The 26,742-nt window shown below is 36.5% G+C and overlaps 1 long non-coding RNA gene across 1 annotated transcript; it reads right to left on the reverse strand.

The window, feature by feature from the left end:
• Nucleotides 1–211: 211 nt before the first annotated feature.
• Nucleotides 212–26,656, reverse strand: LOC146424660 (uncharacterized). The gene is made up of 3 exons (XR_014846907.1): nucleotides 26,290–26,656; nucleotides 20,063–20,177; nucleotides 212–675 (listed from the first exon to the last, which is right to left on the reverse strand). It is a non-coding gene; the product is annotated as an uncharacterized LOC146424660 (long non-coding RNA).
• Between the last annotated feature and the right edge of the window lie 86 nt (nucleotides 26,657–26,742).

Genomic DNA, 26,742 nt, shown 5'->3' on the forward strand with positions numbered 1-26,742 from the left:
CCTCATAAAAATCTGACTTTGAAAATCCCACTGTGCTACTACAGGGGTTTGATATGCTCTTTCTTGTGCTATCTAGACTAAAATGGCTTGTGTTCTGGTTCTGTGTTCATCTTCCCTGACAGTTGGGGAAATGTTCCCATGTCTTTTCCTCTTGAGACATGGCTATTCCCACGACATAACTTCTTTATGAAGAAATCTTGTTTTACTTCCCTCTTAACTGTTGTCTTCTCATTTTTTCCCCTCTGTGGGGCACTTTTATGAGATGCAACCAACTTATAAATACTGCAGTATTAATGTTTGGCTTGTTGCATACATGATAAACATCTATGCTACATGTTCCCCTTGATTAAAAGCTTTTCCTAAAAAGCCACCCAAAATCTCCACAAAATCCTTAGGGGACAAATATATCACTCTGACACACAGAGTAGGCCGAACATAGCAAATGAGTGTATTTTTACATGAAGTGTTTATTTTATGTAGAAACACAAATATTTTTGGAATATACAGACCACACTGTCACTATTTCAGATTATGTTTAAGTTTGTGAGGCAGGTTTACTTCATTTCCACAGGAGCAACTGAATAGTTGAGAACATGAGCTTTAACCTTTGAGTGTTGTTGCTTATCATATGTTACTTGACCTTGTTGCTGCTTTGCCACTGGATAAACATAAATCCTGAAATTTTGGAGAAACAAAAATTAAGATCTGTCAAGGGGGTTGAATGACTCTCAAAAAAAAAAAAAAATTGGGAATTTTAACAAGAGGGAACAGGTAATCATTATTACATTATCTTTTTTGGTTCAGGATTGTGCAGGCTTTACCTAAAGCATCATATCTAAAACACAGCTACAGTCACATTCAATTCGAAGGTAATTTCGCTATCCAGACTTGCAAAAAGGGAAACATATGTACATATCGTCAAGCTTAAAAACAAAATGGCCACTTGGTTTATTTAATTGCTTTCCTGCCAGGAATTGTGGGAAGCCTCTCTCTTTCATGACTACTCGAGTGTCCTATACCATTAAAAAACCCATCAAATATTTTGAATTTACTGATCTGTAAGCATCTGTCCGTTCCACAACTATTGACACCAAAGAGTTACATGTGTTGTCTCCTTCGTAGCAGGCACATGCTGCAGTCTGCTTCAACTTTGTTCCAGGAGTGTCCACTGAGAGCTCCTTGTCTCCTGACACAAGTTCATCTGGTAGACACCAGGCCATTCCTCACATCAAGTAAAAAGCCATAAGCACAGCTAGCGCTGATTTGTTTTTAAATATTCATCTCACACAGTCCTAGATCTGGTCTTCCACCTAAAGCATGAGGAGGTTAAGGGTTTCTCTTAATAGTGGAGATGGGGTAATAATACATGTAAGAATTTTCAGATGTCTCTGAAAAGCTAACAAGGAGAAGATAATTGGAGCATGATACAGTATTAGAAGGCAGACTGATGTCCAGAAAGACAACAAGTGGAAAATTTGATGATGCCACATCCTTGGAAGTCTTCAAGGCCAGGATGGGTGGGGCTTTGAGCAATCTGGTCTAGTGGAAGGTGTCCAGGCCAGTGATAGGGGAGTTGAACAAGATGATCTTTCAGATCCCTTCCAAGGCAGCCATACTATGATTCTGTGATGAGAGGCGCACAAATATGGAGGAGGGCACAGGGATGCAGCACATTGATGGAGCTAAGTATCCTCCATTTCCATGCCATAGCTGGCATGTGAGTAAGGCTTGCTGTTTTTTCCTGAGAAAGTCCCTCAAGTCACCTTTTGCAAGGATTTTTAGTGTCTTGAACTTGGCTTGGTTTTATTCTGCTTGCAAGGGACACAGGACTGCAAGGTTGATGGGCTGGGAACTTTGGGTTCTCCAGGGGCACTCTGGGACCTGAAGGTGCAAATGCAATTTAAATATAAACATGTTAAATCTGATGCTTCTGGAAGAGACTTGTCCATGGCAGAATGCACCTCCCACAGATAAGGTGAAGCTCAATCAGCCAATATTTGTACAACTGAAAATGTACAGAGGAATGAAATTATTATAAAGACAGAGCACAAATAAACTAAAATATTCCTTATCCTTTGCATTTTCTAACAGAAGCATATGCAAAAAGTGAAGATTTATTAAGAAGGGAAATTGCTTGTGACTTAGTATGGCATCTAGCATTTTAAGTGACAATTCTATTTTGAGAAAAGCAGAAATAAAACATTTAACATATAGTAAATGCTCAAATGGACACATTAAGCTATGCTGGTGTTTATTTTGCTCATGTCAGAAAAATTAGATTAGCTGGTCTGTTGAATCTGGTTTCTACTTCTTGTAAAAAGTTTATATATGTTTGAAATAAACCTTGCATATATTGTTTTGGTTTTATTGCAGCATGTCTTACATGTTTTTCTGATTTCCAAATAGGCTGCATTATTTATTTATTTATTTATTTAACAGTCTTTTCCTACTTTTATTGTCTGCCTGCCTGCTAAGAATGAAAAAACCCTAGTTTTTGGCAGGTGTGAAGGAGTGCACAACTGTGTTGAAGAACTTAATACAAATCTCTATATATAGGGATCTTTCTAATATACATATAGAGAGGTTTTACTGTTCATGCTATCCACCTCAGCCTCACTTTGTCAGAGTCACACATACAAGAGTTTTCTTTCCGATTCAACTCCTCCCGACAGCCAGGCACGAATAATAAGAACATGGGAGTTGAGGAAGACACAGGGGTGAACAGGACAGAACCGGGGACAGGAACTGAGCTGGGTGAGGAAGATTTAATGGTCAAAATAAGATGTGAAGTTTAAATCACTTCTGCAGACAATGACGTGATGAATGGCAAGGGTTGCTGTGATGACAGTAGTCAGAGGTAAGTTGGAAGATCTCAGGAAATGGAAAGAGACAACTGACATCTGTTTAGGCAGTGCTTAAAAGGTTAAAATTCCATAGCTGGCTGAATCTTAACCATTCTGGGACACTCTTGCACATGGCTGAGACTGGGTTCAGAGCTATCCAAGGATGACTAAAAAAAGATTAAGAGGTTGCAACAGGGACAGTGCTTGTAACAACACCTTCAAAGTTGAGTAAATATTTCTCTGAGTAATTATGCAACAGAGGATCCCACTTAAAAAGAGTGACTTTGCCAGGAGAATGAACTCAGGAGGCGAAGTCTGCAACAGGGAGGTGATCTTACTTTTGTCAGTGCAGTCTGAAAGGCAGACTCTCTTAGTTTTAAGACAGAAAAATGCATTTTTGTCTGTATCTTGGTACAACAAAAACGGAAAGCAAGTCAGTGAAAGAACCATAACCAAATGCTACTACCAGAGCTGAAGGATTTGAACTAATAAGATCATTTAGATTTGACAGACTTAACTGTCCCCAGCATGCTTCTGTGTCAGTAGGAAACAGTATATTACCCACTGTGCCAAAATGTATTTGAGAGGACAATAGTGCACTGGATGAAGCAGGGCTCATGAGGGTGAGTTCTGCAGCACACAGGTACTGAGCCCAGCTTAGCAAAGGTGGAAAGTAAAGGCTGTCCTGCACAGCCATGCTTGACATCTATTCAGCCTTCTTGGCAGCATGCTCCCTGGGGTGACAACTGTGAGAAAAGGGGTGCCATCAGCATAGTTCTGGCTAGTGAGAAGGAAGCAGATGTTGGGCTGTTCATTCTTGTAGAGAGCAGCTGTGTTTTGGGTTATAACTCCTTGCTGAGCAGAGCAGAGAGAGGTTGCAGCCTTGCAATGTGTGAAGGAACAGTTTGTCTAACATAGCTTTTTTTTCATGGATGTGATGTATTGGAAGCATTTTCCTTATTCCCTAGGGAAATGGTGCACTACCAGCTGCAGAGCATAATTAATATTAGATTCAATCTCAAATGAGATCATAATAATATCATAAACATCTTAAAGTGCATTTGATGGTCTCCTTCAACATCTGTAGTTTCCTCAGTATTTGTGGCAGACATCACTTTACGGAACAGGAAAAGATTAATACTCTTTCTAATTAAAAAAAAAATCCAGACTTTTTTCTATCTTCTGTCTATGCCTACCTTAATTCTCCTAGTCTTTTTGAAATAATCGGCCCAGTTTCCTCCTAAGAAAATCTTATAGAGGGAGAGGGGGTAAAAGACCATGATACAAGGCAGACACTGTTTTGCAGTAGGATTTCTTAGATTTTTGGCATTAAAATTTCTCTGCAGTAAATGTATGTTTTTCATCAGACTTTGCTCTACCATGTGGCCTAATCTTCTTGATATTTTGCCCAACATATTATGAGCTCAAACTACTATTTCTTTCCTTTGTACAAGCCAGTAATATAAATGCTAGAGCAAATTGTATAAATCCCAATGGAACATGCATATCTATTTCATTTGGGTTATTGGTTGCCAATGGGAATAAACAGATTTCTGTCTTTGAAGAGTTCATTAGCTTCTAAGGAAAAAAACAAATGGCATTACAAAACTCCCTTTCTAACTTTGCAAATCTATTGGGAACCAAACTCAAAACTTCATTTAGCATTTTTGGGAGCGTCTGCTGACCTTGGCTTTGAGAAACCTTGTAAGCTGTACTTTAGCCCACACAGCTTTAGATGCTCACAGTTAACTCAGAAGATATCCATTCCTACTTGTGTCCAAGCTGAAAAAGGGTGTTGGTTTAGAAAACAACTGCCTGAGCTACCATGATGAACTCTTTTATTAGATCATCCATATCGCCAGCTTTCCCCTTTTTTGAATACTTACCTTTTCCTCAAGATTGGCCAACAGAGTATTATCTTTCCCAGACAGTGTAAAGAACAGTGCAGAGAAGTGTAAATATTCCCTGAAAATCCTATACCAGTACAGAAGTGCAGAGTATGAAGGAGCTGCAAATCCCCAAGTACTATGATTCTTACTTGATTTAGATTGCTATCAACACTGAAAGGATGACTGTTCAGGAAAACACCAATATGTACACTGGTTTTGTTTTTCCAGAAGGCATTGTCATCCTGCTGGTGGTCCGATCTCCAGACTGAATCTTAAATTTTATTTAAGGGAATTTTAATTAAATTTAATTAAGGGAATTTTAAAGAACCACTTTTAATCATAGGTACTTCTCAAAATTTATTTTATAAAGTGGAAAAAGAGTCTGTAAACAGTAAATAGAAAAAGTAGATAGAAAACAGTAGATAGAAAAAGGTGTTAGAATTTTTTATTTGGGATCAATTTTATTGGTTCCATACCAACTTAAAGTAACTGTTTTATGATGAAGAATACCATGTAGAAAGAACCAAGTAGTTAAACTTAAGTGGAATGACTTTCACACAAAATGTATGCATGAGAGCTTGGAAATGTTGGCATATTAATTACAGTTTTCAGACCTGTAAATACAAATTCCTGAATAAACTCGGAAAGTTGAATAAATAAAAGGTTTTAGTCTCCCTAATCCATATATATTTTCAAATGGATTCTAAAATTTATCAGAAGTGATTGACAATATATTTTAATGTAATTTCAACTGTTAAAATGTAGGCTAAACAGTAATTACAATACCCTAGCTGTTCTCAGTTCACAGAAATTATTTATTTGATCTAAGCGAATAGCACCAAGATATTAATAACAAATTGTGTAAGCTCTTAATTTTTTTTTGTATGTTGTAAGTACTGATCAGTGAATATAATTTAAGGTTTTCTTGAGATACGAAATGTCCATATGTAGCATGACTATTACTGCTCCGAGAACAAACCCACAGAAAACTCAACATTCAGATTTCTATCACTATCATCTCTGTGTCATTTGTCTTCTGGCTGTCTTACACTCCCCCACAATTCAGACTCCCTGCTTCAAAATAACTGCTATTAAAATTTAAATACTGAAGAGAACAGGTTTTTTCTTTCACTTCAACTACTATTCATGAGTTTGATTTTCATGTCCAGCCATTCTCCTAGTACAAGCATTGGATATTTCTTATAGTCTCAGCCTCACCGTGAAAATGACCTGTAACTGGCAGTACCAGCTGGTTTGGTTGTTTTTAATGTAATGCCATTTACTGTTAAAGGGATATGAGTAGGGGACACAAAAGGAACAAGATCACTTTCATGAACTTTAGAGAAAAAACAAGAAGGAGAAATTACCCACGATATTTGAACTACATTTTTTTCTAGTGCTAATATTTTCTCCTGTCTCTTTCAGGATAGAGACAGGACGGTATTCAAATTAAGTCAGTCAGTTCACTGTCAGCTCTGGGCCACCACAACGCAGAACTCATGACCTTTTACGCATTTGCACAATGAAAAATTATAATCAAGGGCACTGTATGTAGATCAAGCAACCAAAGTGTTTAATCTCCAGAAAACATCTTCAGCATTTTGCAGCATGCCTCTCTATGTAAACAAAGTAACTCTGCAGGATTCTAAATAATTTTATAAAATATAATAAATATAACCATAAATGAGTATTCACATGCAACACCTTATCAAGGATATTTTCTTCTGAACAAAACAGTGGTTTTACATGTACCACAGTCTCAGAATTTACAAAAACAGAACCAGACGACCTTGCCCAAAAATTTTAATCCAGCTATGAAGTTTCTTTACTTATGCAAACAGAAGGAACATAAATGTGGTGGCAGTATGGAGCAAAGACAGAATTGAAAGGGAGAACAGCAGAGGAATGAACCAGATTTAAACTGGTACTTTATCTTTCCAGAACAATGCTAAAGTTGAATTCAAGTGCCAAGGCTGAATGGCTAGATGGCTGAGAGCATGGAACTAGAAATTATTATATTACAAAAGAAAACAGAATTTCACTAATTTACTGTTCCAGGTCAGGAGAACTTCATAATCTTTCCTGTAGAGTCCTACAAAATCCTCCCTTGCGGGACAGTTGGGCTCACTCCTCCAACAGCTGGATTAGGGAGAGAATTGGAAGGGTAAAAGGTATAAAGCTTACCTCCATGCATGGCATCTACCATGGGTGAAATCCCAGTGAATTTAAATAACAGATGAACTTCCTTCATTCCAGTAGGTTACTGGACATATTTACTTTAGAGCTTTTCCATTTCTTACTTAAGTAAATAGCAACAATTTATTTTAAATTTAATACCTAAATAATTTCATTTAGTTGAGTATAGTACTTCTACTTGAACAGATCAAATGTGAATAAACTTATTGCCTTGGTAAATTGTGGTACCTGTATGAACACCAAATCCTCTGAACAGCTTCAAAAATCCATACTTTCTGTAAGTAGCAATGAAAGGAATAATTACGGTTGTTATGGACCCTGCTCTTCATCATGCCTTTCTCTGGATCTTGCATTTCATACAGGACTAGAGATAACAACAGTGCAATATACAGAATCCATATTATATATAAATTCCAATTAGAAATCACCAAAATACATAATGATTAAGGATTTCCTTGTTATTGTCTGGACCACTTGCTCATCCAGACTGATTATAAATAGCTCAAGAAAAAATTGTCTGCTGCACATTAAGACACTAGTAAACCACTAGTAAAGCACTGTTCTCACAGTTGTAGGTGCAATACTACCTAATAATCCTTTTCAAGGCTTAGCATAGCAATGTCCTGAAGCATCACAGGAGATAACTAGAGTGTCAGTGACAAAGATGCTGGTAAAGACTATCTAATGCCATGACAGCTCAAGAAAAATTATATTAGTTTTCTTTTCCATGACATCTATAACATCTGAGTCAGTGACTAGTTCCAATAATTGTCTGCTCCTGGGGTTGGTTGAGTGTTTCATGATGAGGGGTTTTTGTTATACTTGGATAAACACACTAAAACTCAGAACTGAGTCTTGGCTTGCAAACCAAAAGCTAGATTCAGAAAGAACTAATGTTTTTTTGGCTTGAGTTTTGGTCAACAGTATCTCTTGGTGAGACTCTAGAAACTCTAGGGGAGTTTCAAACCGATAAATAAGCCAAACACATAAGTTGCTTTTGATCGATGAGATTACTGGGAGAAAGCAAGATACCACTTCATTTGTTCTCAATTCTTTCTGCACTGACAAATTTTTTGTTTACCAACTTGCTATCAAACATTCCTCCTATGACAACACATATTCAGAACAAAAAAATACAGAACTTTTTTTCTCATGTTCTATATTTTGTGGCAAAATACTCTGCCTATGCCAATGCTTGCTTGCTAGCTCCCAATAAATGGGAATAGAATGGAAACTCTAGCCACTGATGCTAATTGAACAAAAGGGATTATAACCATAGTCTAACATGCAAAGACAAATCTAACTTGGATTAATTTATTTACATTATTTATGGACTAAGAAAAATCTCCTGGGTTTTCAAGACAATTTGTGATGGCAATAAAATATTATTGTCTGTATCTATTACTCAGCTTTGTATCAAAATTTGCTGGGTACAACAGTAGTCATCTTGTCTCTTTTGTTCAGGGCATGTCTGCAAACAAGTTCATTGGGAACGAAAATAAGTGGAATCAGCCTTGCAAAAACTCATCAGAAGAGCTAATGGCATTGTCCCACCTTCTATTAAAGTGTTGTAACTGGGGACTCTGACCCAGAGCTTCCAACTGAGAAGATTACATGGAATTTCAGGAAAAGTTTCTCAGAAAGGAATGTCTGCAATGTTCAACTTTTATTTAACTTCCACATTTAATATAAAGGTTGTATTTCTATTTTGATTTTGTTATTTTGGTTTTGAACTTTTATCTCCTTAATTTCATTGGTTCCCACATGATTCAAAGACAGCTACTCGCAGAATAAGGCTACCATGGTAGGTGGGAACATCTTCAGCATTCCAGTTAGAACATGAGAAAGAGAAGTCCTTTTTAATGAAAGGTTCCCCACATCTAAAGATCCCAGGTGGAACTATTGAGGTCTTTTGTGAAAATGCTTATCAGTATATGTGAAATCCTTAAGAAATTTATCTTTTTCACAAAAGCAACTCCAATACGATTGTGTTAAATTGTAATCATTATTAGGATAATCCTGGCAGAACTGATGAAGACAACTGATATATTTCCTGCCCTCTGATCCCTGACATGCCTTGTGTTTGGGTTACAAATTATCAGTATCCTGGTTTTGTTGTGCTATAGTGAAACCAAAGGGCCTCATCCTTTTGATAAAATTTTCAAGTACAATACTCAAGGACTTTCCAGTCCTTTCCCTAGGGGATATACAGGACTACCTGCATGCAATCCTACTGCTGCATGAGCAAGTTTGTCACTAAGCATACTTCCCAGTTGTACATACCTGGTTTTAAAGCAAATTCTGTAATTCCAGTGTGTTTTACTCAACTCATTTATTTGATACTTGTTGTATTAAGTCTGCTTGCCTCAGTCATTACCACAATTTCTCTCTTTTTTTACTTTAATGACTGTTTCTTTGTTTTTCTTCCTGTTCCCATATTCACTCCTCATAATGTCCAGGTAGAAAAATTTCCCTACACACTCAAAGGTAAAGAGCCTATTTATTCCTCTGGAGTGAACAGTTAGATCCTGTTTTCCTTTGTGTGTCTGTATGCTCCAGATGCCTTTCACAATCACTTACTGAAACCTACTGGAAGTATTATATTTGGGGGCGTGCCCAGGGGAAAATATTCATGCTCTCACTGGATTTTAAATTGTTCCTGGTATCCTTGTTTTTGTTGAACATGATCTAACACAAGCTTCAAATGTATGTCCAGAACAAAACTGGACATTGAGTTCACTCTAACTTTTATGGCATAAATTCAAAAAGTTGTTATGATTGAGGGGAAAAAATGGCAATTCAGGCAAATATCTTTCTTTGCAATTAAACTATACCCCTCGATTGTTCCTGGCACCTAAGAGATGGAAACTTCAGTTTGTACGGAGAAAAATACCAATTTCTTGGTATGCCTTCTCTCAGACTATGAACTCACTGTGCTCACTATGGATTCTGTAGGATTGATTAAATGAAAACTGAATCTTTCTAAACACACCTGCACATCATCTGAAGTTGAAAAACATGAGCATTTTTTGCCACCAAAATGAAAGCAAAACCACTGCATGAAGAAAAACAAATTTGGTATGGAAAATCAAGATAATACATCTCCAAGATAAAATAAATTCAATCCCAAATTTCTCCTACATTAATCAGTTTTGAAAAGATACCAGCAAGTGCCAGAAGTCAGGTATACATTGATATATGAAAATGGCTGATCTAGGTGCATATTACAACCCGTTCTACTCACTTCTTTTAAAATCAAGAATTTAATCTCAGACAACTATGGAAAAATATGTTGCAATATTAACACTCAGGTGATAGCAGTGAATGAAAAAAATGATACCTGCATGTGAAGGGATACAGAAGGTCTTACTGGACAGAAATGCAATTAATTGGTCACTGAGATAACACATACAGTCTGTTTCATAGAATCAGAGTCTCACAGAATCCCAGACATAACCCAGACAGAACCACAGAATGTTTTGGGTTGGAAGGGAATTAATAATCATCCATTTTCAACCTCCTGCCAAGAAAACAGACTAGACCAGGTCTGACTGCAGTTGACCCACTATATAAAAAAGTAAATGAATAAATAAATAGCTCAGAAGACATTTGTAGTCTTACTAGATGTTCAAGTACATAAAAGTTTGAAACTGCAATGAGAGCACAAAACCAAACTTGTTCAGAGTCTCAGCCTTAGACTTTTTGTTTGTTTGTTTGTTTGTTTGTTTGTTTAATCAAACATTTTTTTCCCCCTCTTTCCTTCAGTCCCACTTTCCTAATTTTTGTCCCATATGTTGCCTGGGCTTTTGGATAGTGAAAATCACTGTTTGATCCCACAGCTATTGAAGCTAATGAAAAAGTCTACCATCTGCATGGCTAAATAGAGTAAATCTTTACTGCTAGAGGGCTAGCAATAGTTTCCACTCTACCTTCTATTTTATTTCCAGCTATTGCTAAGAAACTAATTTTATATTTTAGTTCTATGGCTTCCAGACTCTTATATTAGTTTTGATTTTTGCTGTGGTTTTATTTTGGTCAAATTTTCTTTAAAAAATCTTTAAAAATTCCACTAGGCTTGACAGCTTCTGTATGTTCAGTCTTGTGTTGTCCTGACAGAACAAATATGCTATTGTTTTTTCTGATGGAATTGATTTTCAATAGTTTTTTAGGACACCCTTTGGCTATTTTGTTTTTATGCTTAATATTATGCATTCTCTCCCCAGTGTTTTTAAGAAACTCCCATGTGGAGCTGAGTGACTCTAGTTGGCAGTTTTGATGTCATATTGTGGGGCTTTTAGCTCTCTCTTGTAAGTACCATATCCACAGCAAAAATATTTTTGTTTTGTGTTTTTTCTTTCCTCCAGATTGTTGCAATCATCCATATTTTGTAGAGTAAGAGAGAGTTACTGTCATCTTACTTTGTTGTCATTGGAGAGTAAGAGAGATTTACTGTGATCTTACTGTTATTCAATGCCATGTTCCTATTCAATAAATTCAGACATATATCTACCATAAAAAGTGAATTGTTTCTGACTGTCATGTGCTCCAGCACTTTAGTTTCACATACAGTTGTAAGTTTGTATCTGTTCCTAGATTTCCACACTGAAAATACACAATTTATTTTTGGTATTGAACACATATCCACCATGTATCCATGTGTTTTGGAGGCTGTAGATCTACCCATGACCCAAAGAGATTAAAGGACAGAAACATCAAATTCTGTCTTAAATGCCTGCTTAATCAGTTTGGTGATGGATGCTGCAAGGGAGAGCAGGAAGTTTGGTCTTTGTAGTTTCTAGGGAGAAGTGCAAAGGAGAAATGATGAAACTGCTTAGTAGCCTAAACAGACCATGGCTGAGACCAGTCCCACTTCCTTTAGCATGAGTGGAACAGAGATATAAAGTTGGAAGGACACAGAGGAAAATGTAAATGCATAAGTAAACAAAAGGATGATGATGATGATGATGATGATAACTTTTACAACTATCCCCTACTGAACGTGAGAATCTGACCCCTCCAGCAAACATTTCACTTCTCTCCAAACTGTGGATCATGAAAATATGCCTGCACTGTGTTGGCACATTTATTTTCTGTTCTTGATTGCATACACCTGAGGTTGGGAAAACCAGAGTAATAGATGACAATGAAATACAGTTTGACTTCCTTTCAGATGAGTGTCATGAACTATTCCTAAAAAAGGTAGTGCTAGTAGTAATCATGGTATTTTTGCAGGCAGAAATTTGATGAAATCATTATACTTGCTTACAGTTAGACTAGATAAGGTGAGAACATTAGAGAAACAGGTGAGTATTTTTTTTTTTACTAAATTTTGTGCTCCCTGTGGAGCTACTATACTAAGTTTATTTAAAAATTTTAGTCTACAGTCTCATCATTTTAGAAGCTCATTCTGTTTATTTGTTGGCTACTAAACTGAGAGAGAGATTTACTAAAAAGATAGTACCTACTATTTCTATGAGCAATTGAAATTGAAGGCCATTTGGAAGAATCAGGGTTTAAAGCTGTCACAGGTTAATAAAAGGCCCATGTGGGTAGCCATCACGCTGGAGTATGACTACAGAATCTCTTGAGGAGAATCTCCCTAAGGTTTCCTTGTGCTGAATCTGAAAACTATGGGAAATCATGCAGAGACAGAAAACATCCTTAAATACAAATTATGGAAGTTTAAATATAGTTAATTCCAACTAATACCTAGAATCAATCCAAGATAATAGGAAGCCCCAGTTCTGGTTCTTAATTTGACTGTAGCAGCAAAATAGGGGAAATCAGAGAGTTCTCTGTGTGCTACCTTTCTTCTCCTCACTGCCTTGTTTCCACTGGTCTTTTGAGTATATTAAAATCGGCCATATTTCTATGTATCTCTGCTTTTGTATAGCATGTATCCTAGAAGAAGAAATGGTATATTGTCCTGGAATACGATGTACCAATACTGACTTACATCACTTAGTCATTTTGGAACATATTTCCTATGAAATAATACAAGATAAGTACATTACATAGTTATTTCTTATGCTTACAAAGGATTTAAAGTCATGAGAGTTTTCTTGTCTGGGATCAGGACCAAACTCTACATCAACAAGTTTCCATAAGAATTGCTGGATGACTTCTTGTACATCCTAAATACTTGTGCTTTTTAAAATCCAAGGAAACAAAATACTTTAAAGCACTTTTGCTTCAAATGTGCTGTTGAAGAAAAGCATGAGGAAACAATGAAAAGAAACTGAACTGTGTTGAAAGAGCCTCCTGTTGAACAGAATCGTTCATCAAGGCCAACAGTAGTAGAAAGTAAATGAAAACGTGACCTAAATCAGCAGCACAAAAAAACAGTAGACGTTTAGGCTGTAAGAAATGCTTCTGTCAGATTTTTGGCATAGTTTTGCCCTTATATTATATGTCTAAAATACTGTAGGTATGTTCTCAAAATAATAATAATAATAAAACTGTAGTAGACATTAAAGCAGTTCTTCTTGAAGAAGCAATAGAAATTTAATAGAAACCATCTGTTAAGATGCTTAGACTCAAGAGGCCATTGTTTCAGCTGGTTATTTTGATCTTTCTCTCTGATATTTTTAACAACAAATTCTTTGCTAAAATACTCTAAATAATTTCTAAATAAGAATGGCTGTATTTTCCCGTTTTTAAGGAGGGAAAAATTTGATCATGCTGTCCTTTTTTTTTGCCTTGTAACTGCTTATATGCTCTCTTATCCATGGGAATAAGCTCCTCTTGGAACCATTTGATATGTTGTGTTCAATGAAGTTTTTCAGTAAAGTTTACTTGTAAGTGCAGCATAGGAAGCTAAAGCCTGTCACTAATATATTGTAACAGTCAGGCGTTTTCCCCTGATTTTTAACACTTAGCTCTAACTTCTGCTCAGTAATATGTATATGGGAGGGAGATTCAGACAGCAGTCAGTAATGAGATAAAGTAAAAGCAGGAGCATTAATAAGGAAACTTCTTCTTCCCCTCTGTTTGTGAGAAAAAAGATGCCTTATGACACGTTTTCAGTTTGTATGTTCTTTCATTTAGAGCTACCTCTGTGCATAGCACTGCAGTGTAGCCCACAGTCCTCTAAAATAAGCCTTAACTAGTTCTGCTCCCAACAGTTTAGTGGCTAGAACATTTAGCATGGTAAAATGTCAGAGTATTTTCTTGCCTCACACAGGTTTTGCAGGAAGGCTGCTTCACACAAGAGAATTTTGTGCTGCCTTGACTGCTAGCAAAGCCAGGGTCTGCTAATGCAAAGCAGACGCTGAGAGGCTGTGGCTGTACAGCTGTGTGCAGGCAGCAAAATGAACAGTGGATACGAAGCACACTTTCCAAGGAATGAGCAGAAGAAGTGCACCAAGACAATTTGACTCTAATTTATGGGCCTAAAGGAGAAAATGAGTTGAATTCTCGACCAGTGTAAAGCACATAAGTAAAAATTGCAACTTTATCAGAGCTCATATGCTTTGTCTGGTTCTATCATGAAAGCAATGGATGTTTTGCCTGACCCAATATCAGGCTTTACACTGCATTTCTTGTACAAAAGCATGTTCTCTTTACATTCAGGATTGAAAATAAAAAAGAAAGTTTGTATCTTTTTATATAATATTTTCTGCGTTATTGCATCAGTAACAGAACTACCACTTTAACATACAATGTTAAGAGCAGACTCTAATCTGATATAAAAAATAATGCTGAAAGCAAAAACTAATGTTTTACAGATCATTAGTGACCTAGATGTTGTGCTCAGGACAATACGCAACATATGATGGTATTTCAAGTTCAAGTTACCTTGTCATAATTCTGTGTAGTGTTATGGAAATTACATGTGCCAGCCACCATAAAAAGGTTCAACACCAGGTTTCCACTGAATCAACAAACTGAAAGTTGTTTTTATCAATAGTGCTAAAGCTCAAGCTGGGTGCTTCTGATGAGGGACTTCAAACTAAGAAAGTGCTGGGCAATTATGTTCTTAGCATCTAAGCTCCTCACCCCTCAAGGGATAGGTTGGACCCATTGTAATACCAGGATCCAGGCTCTTCTTAGTTTTCTACTGGTTTGGTTTTGTTTTTTGTTTTTTTTTCACTAAGAGGTTGCTAAGTGATCCTTTTCCTATACATTATCACATCCTCTTAAGTCGGCTTGGGCTGATCCTGTGGTTACCTATTTGGCATGTTGAAATCTGGTTGCTGCAGATCATATGCCACCATTTATAGGCTCTAGAGATCAGATCTCTGTCTTCCCTAGCTATTACTGCTGTTTAGGCTGCTAGCTCCAAGTTTTGAATAACTTTGCCTACAACAGTAGGTAGACTGCAAATTCTTTTAAATTTCACTTGAATAAATATATAGCTGCAGAGCTCCCTCTAGCAGAGCTCTGTTATTCTCAGTCATTTCATCCAGCTTGTCCTCTGAAAGGGTCCTATGACTGCTTTTCTCCCTGTTTTCTTAAAAGACATTGCTTCATATAGATGCTTTTTCAGAATTTAAGGGTACATATCTGGAGATCAAACATCTTTTGAATGAGATTTACACAATGCAGGAACATTATTTTCATCCCAGATGTAAGAGCTGAGAAAAAACACTCTTATTTTGAAAAGACACTCGAAAAGGCCTTTGAAATATGTAGTCACATGTACCCTCCTTTGAACACATCAGGTGTGCTTAAAAGAGATGATGACAACTATGTTACCACCAAAAGAGACAGATCACTCTTTTTCACAGTATATAAAATTGGAAATACTTCTAAAGAATTTTGTAATTGGTAAATTGGGAAAGTATCTCAACTAAAGATAAGTGAGTTAGGTATTTCTATGAAAGTTGATTTTATACAAAATCAATTTAATTGAACTTTCACTTTTTACCAAATTGAAAATGCATTTATTTCAGCAGGAAACTTGACTGCAATACTCTTTAACTGATGGCATTTGCTTTCTTAAGGTATTTTACTTCTCTTCATATAAATATGCACTTCATGATTTATATTAATTGAAATATATTTTATATGATGCACTATATTTTCCTACCATCACCATTTGCTTGCTGATTTACTCATTTTTCTAAATAAAATAAAATAAAAACATTTCTAACAAAATCTTTTCTTGAAGACATAGGAAGAAATCAAGCAAAAATTAACAAGGTAATAAAAGTTACCAAGATTACTTTCAACCAATGTCACCCTGAAGCTGTGAGGAACAGAAACTGAGAAATCTCTTCAATATATGACTGTCTCCGATGAACTATTAAAACACACAATTTATTTCTGAATACTTAGTAAAATGAAAGGAGGTAATTTTTTTCAAGACCAAGCCCCAAGACACCTAGAACATTATTATCTACTGCTGATCTTCTATGATGGTCGTATCTATTTGTCTAGAAACACTGACAGCAATTATTATTCTTAAATTAGACAAACTGCTGATGGATATTTGAAATACAAACAATGCAACCTACTGATTGATGTTAGGAATTTTAAATTAACCATTTGAAAGTTGGAAGTGAGATTAATTTCTTTAAAGGGAAACCTTTCTTTAGAAGAGAACATGCAGAAGTTTGACATAATGCCCTAAATGCCTTAAAATCATATGCTTCTTGCAAAGTTCTGTAGGTTACTAAAGCAGGAAAAAAACTTCAGCAGCCCTCAAGCTGAAAGCTGGTATGCTAGAGAATCACCACAGAAACCTTGCAGCATTCATAGCCATTAAAGGGAAAACGATGTTGTCTCACTTTTTCCTTTTTTTCCTCTTTTTTTTCTTCCCTTCCCCCCTCTCCTCTTTCTTTTTATTTTTAGTTTTGATTTTGTATACTGGAAAGTCTTTCAAAAATGAAGAATAAGTTGGGAAAAATTATGATGTGTTAAGATGGGCAAGATGACACTCCACTGCCAACTACATCAGAACTGCACATTTGTGCTTGTTCAACAAATGCAGCTGACTCCCTGTGTACTAAGGACTGAACAGCTTAGTGCAATGTGTTTTGCAGTCAGTATCTAAACTTGGAGGAAGGTTTTGCTCTCTAAGTACTTCCTTTTTTTGAGTAAAGCAGCAGTTATTATCATTGGCCTTTTCATTGGCCAAAATGGAGGAGGAACAACTTGCTCATATGGGGCATTTCTACTACTATGGGGCATTTCATAGGCCAGGAGGGACAATTAGAGGCAGAGCTTGTTATTTGGCCAATTTCCACATAATTTCTTCCAATCAAACTATATCCTTGTTTGCTTTTGCTGTGCCTTCATATCTTTTTCTCTAGAAGTCATACTAAAAGAGACTATAAACTATATGGTTTTCCTAGCTTGTGAAACTATGTATGTTTCTTAAAGGCACTCTAACCTCTGTGACCTCAAGTCAAGAAGGAACCAAAACTGATCTACCCTTCTATAAATATCAAGTAGAAAACAGACAATAACAATTACACTTTTATATAGATTGAGATATATAAGAAATAACATGGGGTATATGCAGTATAAACAACTATATTTATCCTCCTTGTCAGAACTCAGCTAAATCTGAATGGTCAGCTCTCCTCTGAGCAACCAATGGCTTAAAGCTGACTTTAGGATTTTGATTAAATGGGAAGAGTCCTATCTGTGTAAGTTTTTGCCTTCACAGCCCCCAGCCTCAATTAGTGAGAGGCTTTTTGTGCTAGAACACCTGGTTACAAAGAAGGAAGCTGTTTAACCAGGCAAGGGACCTCCCTCTTTGTATTTGGCACCATACAGACAGTATTTTAAAACCTCCATCTCTTCACCCACATCCAGGTTTCTTCATTGCTTTGCAAAAATTATTTCTTTGGCTCCTTTTTGCATTTGAAATACTTTTCCAGAAGAGATGTCTTTATTTCCAAAGATCAAAGGAAGACTTTCTTCTAATATGTGCAGACTGATGAATGAGGGGATAAGTAAAGTACAAAGAAATCCTGCTACATTTAGAATGAAACTGGAGGTGCTGCTTTGGCACCAATGTGCAAATACCAAACACAGGTTTCCTGAAGCAAAAAACAACCCACCAACATTCTCTGATCTGTACTATGCATGTGTTTACCTTTTCTGGGTAACTGCTATGTGTTAAAGTAGTTTCTTTTTCTTCTTTTAAGCAGCACAGGCCAGATCGGCTTTGTTTAAAACACACCATTTTCCCTTTAAACCCATCCTCCGCATATATTTACAAAAAATTTGTACAAAAGATTTGTGCAAAATGTTAAGCCAGTTTCGTTATCTCTGAAAAACTGTCACACTGATCTTGTTAAATCAGCCATCCCTAATAATATGCTTCTAGAGTCTGCTCCTCTCCTTTCCTTCACGTGACAATTAAGGTAAGCCATGGGATCGGACAAGTACAGATTATCTTACTTGTTTATGAAATGACTGAATTTGTAACATCTTGGGTTGATATTATTTTACCTAGCATAAATATTAAAATAATTGGGTCTGCTAGGACACCAGCTTAGAGGTGAGAGATCATAGAATCACCGATGTAACTTTAAACCCAACTTGCGTAGCTTTCAACAGATCACTCGTTTGCATCTATGTACTTTTTTCACCAAAAATGAAGATGAAAATATGCTTTTGTATCTTTCTGTCATATGAGTAAATTAAAACTGTAAAAAATCTATGACAGTAGGACCTTTAAAATAGGGTTAGGTACCACATAAGTGGATTAGTTATTACTATTACTTTGATGTTCTCTCAGAAATATTTCTACTCATAGGAAAATTATCATTATCAGAATTATATCTGATATCTCATTATCAGAACAACTGCTGGTCTTGTTTTGGCAGGATAACCATTCCTCCTGTTTTTTTTAATGATGTACTAATAATCTCAGGTGTCATACAGTAGTATTTACTTTGAATGCAGGGAAACCTGTTTCCTTCATATTGGACATGAGTCAGGCTTACAGAGATATCTAGCTATGCAGGTAGAGTCCTCGGTCTACAAGCTTTTACACTGGCAGAAAATGCAGGAGCAACCCCAGACACCAGATTTGCATCAGCTGGTTAAGAAAAAGTATTTGTAAGTAATTCTAAAGTTTTCTGACAATATATAGCATTTTACTCGATAACTGTGCTTTTTACATAGTAATGATATACAGTACATTTAATCTTCAGGGAGCTCTGCAAATAGAAACTAATGTCTCCTCCACAATGGAGATCTTTGAGTTCTCTGTTGCCTGACACTTCCTGGTTTTGGCCAGGAACATGATCACAATTGTGTGGCTTGTCGATTTGTTTATTGCTACTGCCTGACCTTGCTTAAATACACCAACTTTTGCACCTTTATTCTTATCTGTCTCAGAATAATGGGAGGGAGTGAAGCAGAGATTAGGAATTATGAAGCAAAACTCAGAACATCTCATATGATGCCAGTATTTTTTTTCCACCTCAGGTCAAGCAAAAGACTTCTAGAGAGTAGCTTGGAAACCCTTTAGCCATGTGTTCTTGGCTTTTTGCCTGTTTAACAGAGGTCTTGCACAACTTGTGTTTTATGTGCTGTCACCTTGATTTCTCTATATTTTAGCTGGTCTCCTGGTGCCACTGTTTGCCATTGGCCTGCCTTCAAAGCGAGTGCCTGTGGACAGTACTCATATGGTATGTAACATACCGTATGCTTTGACAACTCATGTGGTCTTAATGGGTTTCCCAGTTACAGAGGCTAAAAGAGCAAGGCAGCCTGTTCTGCAGGCTACCACACAGCAGTTCCTATGAATAAATCCTTTAGATAGGAGAAAATAAATCATTTCTACAATGTTTGCTTTCTATCTGGTACCTATAATGAAGTCTTTCTCTCCTGTGGCAAGGGAAAGTGCAAATAGGATATTCACACTGTCATCTAAATGAATAATGACTGAGAGACTAGTTAATTTCTAAGGTTTCATGATATCTTCAGCGCATGGAGATAGGTAAGAAGCTGAAGGACAATGTCTAAAAAAAACAGTGATTATCTTTGTTTAGCTCTGTTATAGAATGCTTTCTTTAAATATACACAGCAAGAAAGATGTGTTTCAGAACGCAAGGTTATTTGTATGCCTCTCCTTACAAACAGCAAGGAAATCACCTTGTTGCACTGCATGAACTGTTTCCTTTGATTTACTTACAGCTTTTGAAGTTGAATCTCATTATCTTCTCTTACCTCTCTTGTTTTACTTGACTTCGTTTCCTTGATCAGTTTTCAGTCACCTCTACACTGGCTTCTCCTGATCCTGGATCCATCCTCCTCCCTGTTGTATTCTTTTTCTCAGTGTGAGCTAATAGTATAATAGAGATACTGTTACATAATAAAAATCATAATGCAGCTATACTGATAAACTGAAGAATATACTGCAGTTTAATACACTCAGTTTTTAAACATCTCTTGGAGTCATATTTCATGTCATACTGTATTGTCCTGCATTGCCTTCCATATTATCATTCCCAGTTCTATATTCTCCTCTTTAGGTTTTTTTTTTGTTTGTTTGTTTATAGGTTATGAGTTATACTGATTCCTTTACTGAAGAATAGGGGGGTTGATTTTTTTTTTCAGAAGAGAAAATGCTGTAAATAGATTATGATGGTAATACCACTAAGCATCTAAAATACATATTGTGTATGTAAGCAGTGGAAAGAATTTTTAAGTCACTGTATAATTCCTGACATGATTGGTCCATTTTTCTGCATTAAATCAGAAAAAATTCTGAAGCAGACTGGATGACTAATAGGGCTGGGATAGGTGGCTTATAGAATATTTTAAACTTACTAATTTAAAAATAGAAGACATCTTTCTAACATTTACTAATAAACAAATGTAGTTGCCTATAATTCTAGTTTTATCATAAATGCTCAGTTTTGTACTCAGTCCGAGTTGGCAATTTCTACCAAAAATTTTCTTTTTGTATAAGGTTTCTATTCCTGTCTGCTGTTCCCACCTACTTTAAATGTGGGGATGTGTGGGTAGAGACAGCATGAAGCCACCACATCAAATTCCCTGATTTTGTTTCTGATATAAATGAGGTCTTATGGCTTGTTTTTTGTTTTGTTTTTGTTTTTTTTTTTTTTAATACAAATGTTACAAATGAGATAATTTTACTACAAGGAAGCATTGCCACCATTTTTGGGGATACAAAATTTCTTTGCTCTTCTAACCTGCTGTTACAGTTTGGCAGAGGAGTTAAGTTTCATTATCTTTATTCTGGAGAAAGACAACCCTCTACTCTGAGAATTCACGTCCTTTAAGCCCATTTTAAGGGTATCTTCCATTATTACTTTTTTCAGTGTTAATATTTCCATGTGCTCACATATATTTATAAATTATACTACAGTTCTGAACTATTTTTATTTTGAAGATGCAACGGTTCTAAAAGAGGATTATTGTATTATTTTACAATGTAACTGTCAAGAAGAACCATGCAATGTTAACCAATAATGTGAATTCTCCATAAGTAGCCTCTGCTATACCATCTTTTCTACATTCTCCAAAGGCAATAGTGATCGAAAATTGTGTATGCTGTTCAGCAAAGGCAGAGTTTTTATAAAGATTGGAACAAGATTTCTATAGCACCTGTAAATCAACAACTTTAGGCTTATACACATCTACCTCAAAATGTTTAATCTTTTAAAGCCAGGCATTTATGTAAACCATGAAATTAAGGTTGAACACTTAAATCTCACTGAAAGTCTGAATCAAAAGGAAATCTCACAAGTTCTTAAAAAATAGTGTCTGTATCTGCTTTAACCTTTTGAATAACAAAGTTTGAAATTGCAAGGAGCAAAAGCCTGAAGGATAGGCTAATCACTGTTTCCAAATTTTTTTTCATATGCCATTTTTCTATCATTCTTCTATCTAATCCTTCAAAGCAAGTAATTTCTTTCGGAAACAAAACAAATCCATTTTGCTGACAATGGAAATAATTGTTATCAGAGATTCACAAACCCAAGGTCCTGAATTGTTATGTTTGCCTTTTCTTTGCTTAGAGCTAGAAGCTTTTAGATAGAACTCTGCAAGTTTATTAACATTTATGTGTTCACAGTTCTCAACTAACTCCTGAAATGCAAAGAACTGCAGGAGGATGCTTTTCTCATGCTCTTGAAAGATCAGCAGATGTGCTCTCTTCTCCAGTTGTTTGAATTTGATGAAAAGGTTAGAATTTTGATGGATTGGCCTTTGTATTGGCAGAAATCAAACAGAACTTTGAAATCTTTAATGTACAAAAGAAATCTTACTGACTGCGTTGCTCATCATGGACAAAGATTTAAAAGTAGGGTAGGATTTAAGACCTATTATGTTTCTTCTTGTGTTGGTTTAACTCTCTTTTTATGTTCAAAACTTAGAGATCCAATTTCTTCCTCAGAGCAGCTTTTCTTTTATTTTTAGCGTTCAAGAAACAATGTACGCAGCACTTAGTGCCATGGTCTACTTGAGAAGGTGATGCTCAATCAAAGGATGGACTTGATGATCTCAGAGGTCTTCTTCAACCTAAATGATTCTGTGGTTCTTGGAAATTGGCAATTTTATTTTCTCCAACAGATGACTTGCAGGTTTCAAATTTGAAGCCTTGCTCTTCTGAGGTGTTCCAAAAATGGGAACTATTTGTTGATCATTCTGGAGTAGCCTGATACTCCATAGTTGATCAGGTGATACATTTGCTTGTTCAATGATTCTGTTTAGAAATATGAAGAAGCTCCAATGTGAAGGAAAACTTTAGCTTGGGAAATGGTGAGGAACTCAGGTTCACACAGAGTGCCTTTCTGTCTTTTAAGTGCTTTCAGCTTGAGCAGAGTACTTTACTACATTCCATTGTATAGGCTGAGCTTTCTGTCAAAACGTAAACAATTGTCAAGCATAATTTTTTTTCTGAAAAAGGAATCACTAAATGAAAAGGATATAATAAAACAGTTGTGAAAGCCTATTCTATATAAGCAGTGTCTTGGCCAAGCATTCTAAATAAATGTGTAAATAGTGTGTTGAAAGTATATTTTCAGCTGTCTAATACTATCCACAAAGACCTTGATGAATATCACAATACGACTTTGAGAAGTAACTCACAAGGCAACAACTTTGACTTGGGAGTAAATTTCACTGAATTACTAAACTCAATATAATCATAAGGAGTAATGGTGTGGCATAACAACATTGAGCTGCTATGGGCTTAACTTTGCACCTTTAGAGCTGATGCACTTTAAACCAGTAGGGGTATTAAGCTCACAACAGTTTGACACATATCTTACTCAGCAGGTCATCTGATTGTACTACTGAGTTCAGATGTAACTGTAAGATTTGCTCTGAAGTAAGATCTGCTAAAGACAAGTTGTTTGAGGTAGTCTTAAATACATACCTTTTAAATAAACCCCTCATTTTGAGCATGTAAATAACAGTATAGAATTACAGACCAAGTGTTCAGAGTTAGTGAGCTAACTGACAGTGGAAACTCACCGTTCAGTTGAAGAGATATCAAATACAATACTTTCTAAAAGGGAAAAAACTTCCTTTCATTCATAAAAAAAAAAATTGCAGCACTGGTTAACATGCATATCGTGCATCTGAAGATATTTAGTTAAACTTTCTTGATTATAAATAAACAAGTTTATTTATACTGAGATAACACTGACAAAGCACCCTAGAAACACACAGATGTGAGCTTCTGTTTCTAATCTCAACAGACATATGATATGTAGCAAGCACCATTCAAAACAGAATAGATTTTTTCCATTTATCTAGATTATTTTGTTAAGTTGTAAAAATCTGAAACAAATATACTTATAGATTTTTTAAAATCAATGATATCATTAACAGTGATATACAAAGCTAATGCAAAAAATAATAACTATATCCTTGTGAAGAGGATTAAAGGTTTGCCGTTTTTTGGTAACAATTACTGGAGCTAATATTGTATATAATGTAAAACTGAGGTACTCTTAAAACACTTTTGTATGTATAAACTTGTATAAGCTTTTAGAGTTAAATGATTAAGTAAAGAGAAAAAACCAACTAAGGAAAGTCTCTGACTGATAGTGGTTTTTGCATTGCTAGAAGCGGGTATTTTAAATTTAACAGAATGACCTGTTCATACTTACCTTAATCCCCAGAAATAAATCACTCCTAACAGATAGTGAATGAATTGAGGGTCTGGGGGAAGCAGGGATTCTGCCCTTGCTTATGTAAGGTAAGAGAGCAACAGCAGCACAGATTTAAATAAAACCATGGGTGAGGGGTGTGGAAGTTGAAGAATCATACTGATGTCTTCAAAAGATGGCTTGAGATATCTATGGTTTGTTATCAGTGATGATGAATGATCTTGGCATATGGAGGATACAAAAAGTCAGCCTGTGGTGGGGCCTGAGAGAACCCTTGCCTGCCAGTCCTTAAGAACCTGATGGCACAGGTTCTTCTTCACAGTTCTAGAATTTTAAAATCAGGGAGGACTAAACAAAAGGAAATTCCCTAACCTCTATTGATTTCAACAAAATTAGGCTGATTTACCTCAGTCAGGTAGGACTGATGAGGACATTTTCTTTACCTCATTTTCTGTAATTTTTTTTCTCATGTCAGTGAGATCATCTGAATCATTGTTATATTTTACAAATTAACACATACTTTACATTTCTGGTTCTGCACAAGTCCCTTGAAATGCCAAAAGACTTCGACCTTTCAGATGGGTAGTGCAGTTTTAAGAATCTACTGGAGCAAACTTAATATTTCTTTTCGTTTTACTTTTTATCAAGTTTGAAGATACTATTTCTTCCAATTTTACAAATGCATAGTTACTAACACCTCCTGCACCACATGTTCTGTAAAATAAAAACTATTTTTCAGAGTTTTGATGGCTTTGTGATCACGAAAATAGTCTTTTGTACAGTACATGTGGATACAATATTATTCTCTCTGCAAACTAACTGCAGTATGAAAGCATTGTTTTGTTCCTTTAATTCTTATTCTCTTAGACACAGGCTTCCCTGCACTAGTTTCACAGTGACGACAGTTAGCATGTGGTGAGCTACAATATCATCTACCAGCATTAACCTATGACCAGACTCTTTGTTAAAACTAATGAACACCAGTAGGGGCTCTATTTTATAGTGCACTTTCCCCAAACTTAAACATAGAGAATTTCCCCCTATATTTTTACTTTAACTATTGAAACGATAAAAACAAAACATAAAATGAACTAAAGAAATCTGTTGGAGCTCTGTGCTGACTTTAGCTTGCCTCGTATTCATATGTGGAGAATTATTAGAATGCTCTTTTTTCTCTGGCTGGTGACAAAGTCAAACATATTAAAGTCTTTCTCAATTGGCATTTCTAAAAATGTCTTTATCCTTTGCAGTATGTGCTGAAAAGGCCAAATTCTCCTTACCTTACTGTCAAAACCAGTCTTGGTTTTGTCTTTTCAGTAAGATTATACATGAGAACAAGAAAAGTAGAATTTTGTCCAAAGGGACTAACAACCACAGCAGATTGAAAACAGTTACAGCAATTCACAGTTTTAAAGCAAGCACATTCACATGTCCTGTTTTTCCTTTTTTCCACTTGTCCATTTATGTATTTTGTGATGTAACTGTATGCACAGCAAAGATCCTCTCTGTGTATTTTTGCATCTTGCTTGTACATTCTGATTTGCAATAACAAAAATACAATCAGAATTTGTATCTAGCATTTACACAGGACCTTACAAACCACAATTTGCAGCACTTCCTGATCAGTTGTAAGGAGAGTTTTGGCTGTGAAAAGGTTGCAGGATTTGGCCTATTAACTAGCTCCACTATAAATTAGTACATATGTTGTTATTTATTTGGAAAACAAAGCTTCCCTTGAAATGCATTTTAAGGTCACCTAATTATCAGGCAAATACCATTTTGCAGCCCCTGAAAAACTCCCCTCTTCTTAATCAATTCATCTTGTTTTCATTGAGTCCCTCTGATTCTGCTTAGTGTTAGTTGGCTCAGATGCCAAGAAAAAAAACAAAAAAAGACCAGTGTATGATAAATTTTCCCCCTATAAAATGAAACATCTAATGAAAAGTACTGTTTGGAGGCAGCTGAGAATACCTACCCATGCAGCATACGTTTCAAGCAGCTATTGAGCACAGCAAAGACCAAAAGCCAGCTGCATTTGCCTTCTGCGGAGTCCAAACGTGTTTTTTATTTGGAACTGTAACACGTGATTTTTGTTTGTTTGTATGTTTTGCTTTTCATTTTACACAACTAACTTCTAGAAAGGATTCTTGCAACTTCTTAACTTCCTCTTAATGGCACAGATGGCTTTCCTCAACCCCCCTGGATTGCTCTGCTTTCCCTTAAGGCACAGCAGTCACCTTTGACACCACCAACAGTAGGTAAAGCAGAAGAAGCTATGACAAAATCCGACTTTTAGAGGGAGGTGTTTACCTGTTGCTTCTGCAGTTCATACTGACGCTAGATGTGCAGCTAAAGCTTTTTGCTCGACTCCTCATTTACTCATTCCTCTGCTGACAACGGCCGGGGTGGAAAGTGATGGGTTTCCATGGAGAGCTGCGTGGTGGGGGCAAAACGAGTTTAGAATCAAATTACACAAAACTAGGCAAAAGTGGTCAACGTCTGCTGCTCCCTGAATTTAGGCAAAGGCTCAGCGGAGCGCCTGGCTGGCGGCGGGGAAGAGGGGAGCGCTTCCTGCCGCGGGGCGCACGCGGTGCGCGCCCCTCACGGACGGCAGGGCGGGCGGGGTGCGAAGCGCCGTCTCCCGGGACCGGGGCCGGGCTCGGCCGCTCGCAGAGCCGCCCGGGCGCCTGCCCGCGGCCCAGCGGCGGGGTTGTGGCGGGGCGAACGAAGGGGGGCCGCGGCGGGTGCCCGCCCGGGCGGGGC

The sequence above is a fragment of the Lichenostomus cassidix genome, chromosome Z (genome assembly GCF_008360975.1).
Source record: "Lichenostomus cassidix isolate B80296 chromosome Z, HeHo_3.0, whole genome shotgun sequence".
Classification (NCBI taxonomy): Eukaryota; Metazoa; Chordata; class Aves; order Passeriformes; family Meliphagidae; genus Lichenostomus; species Lichenostomus cassidix.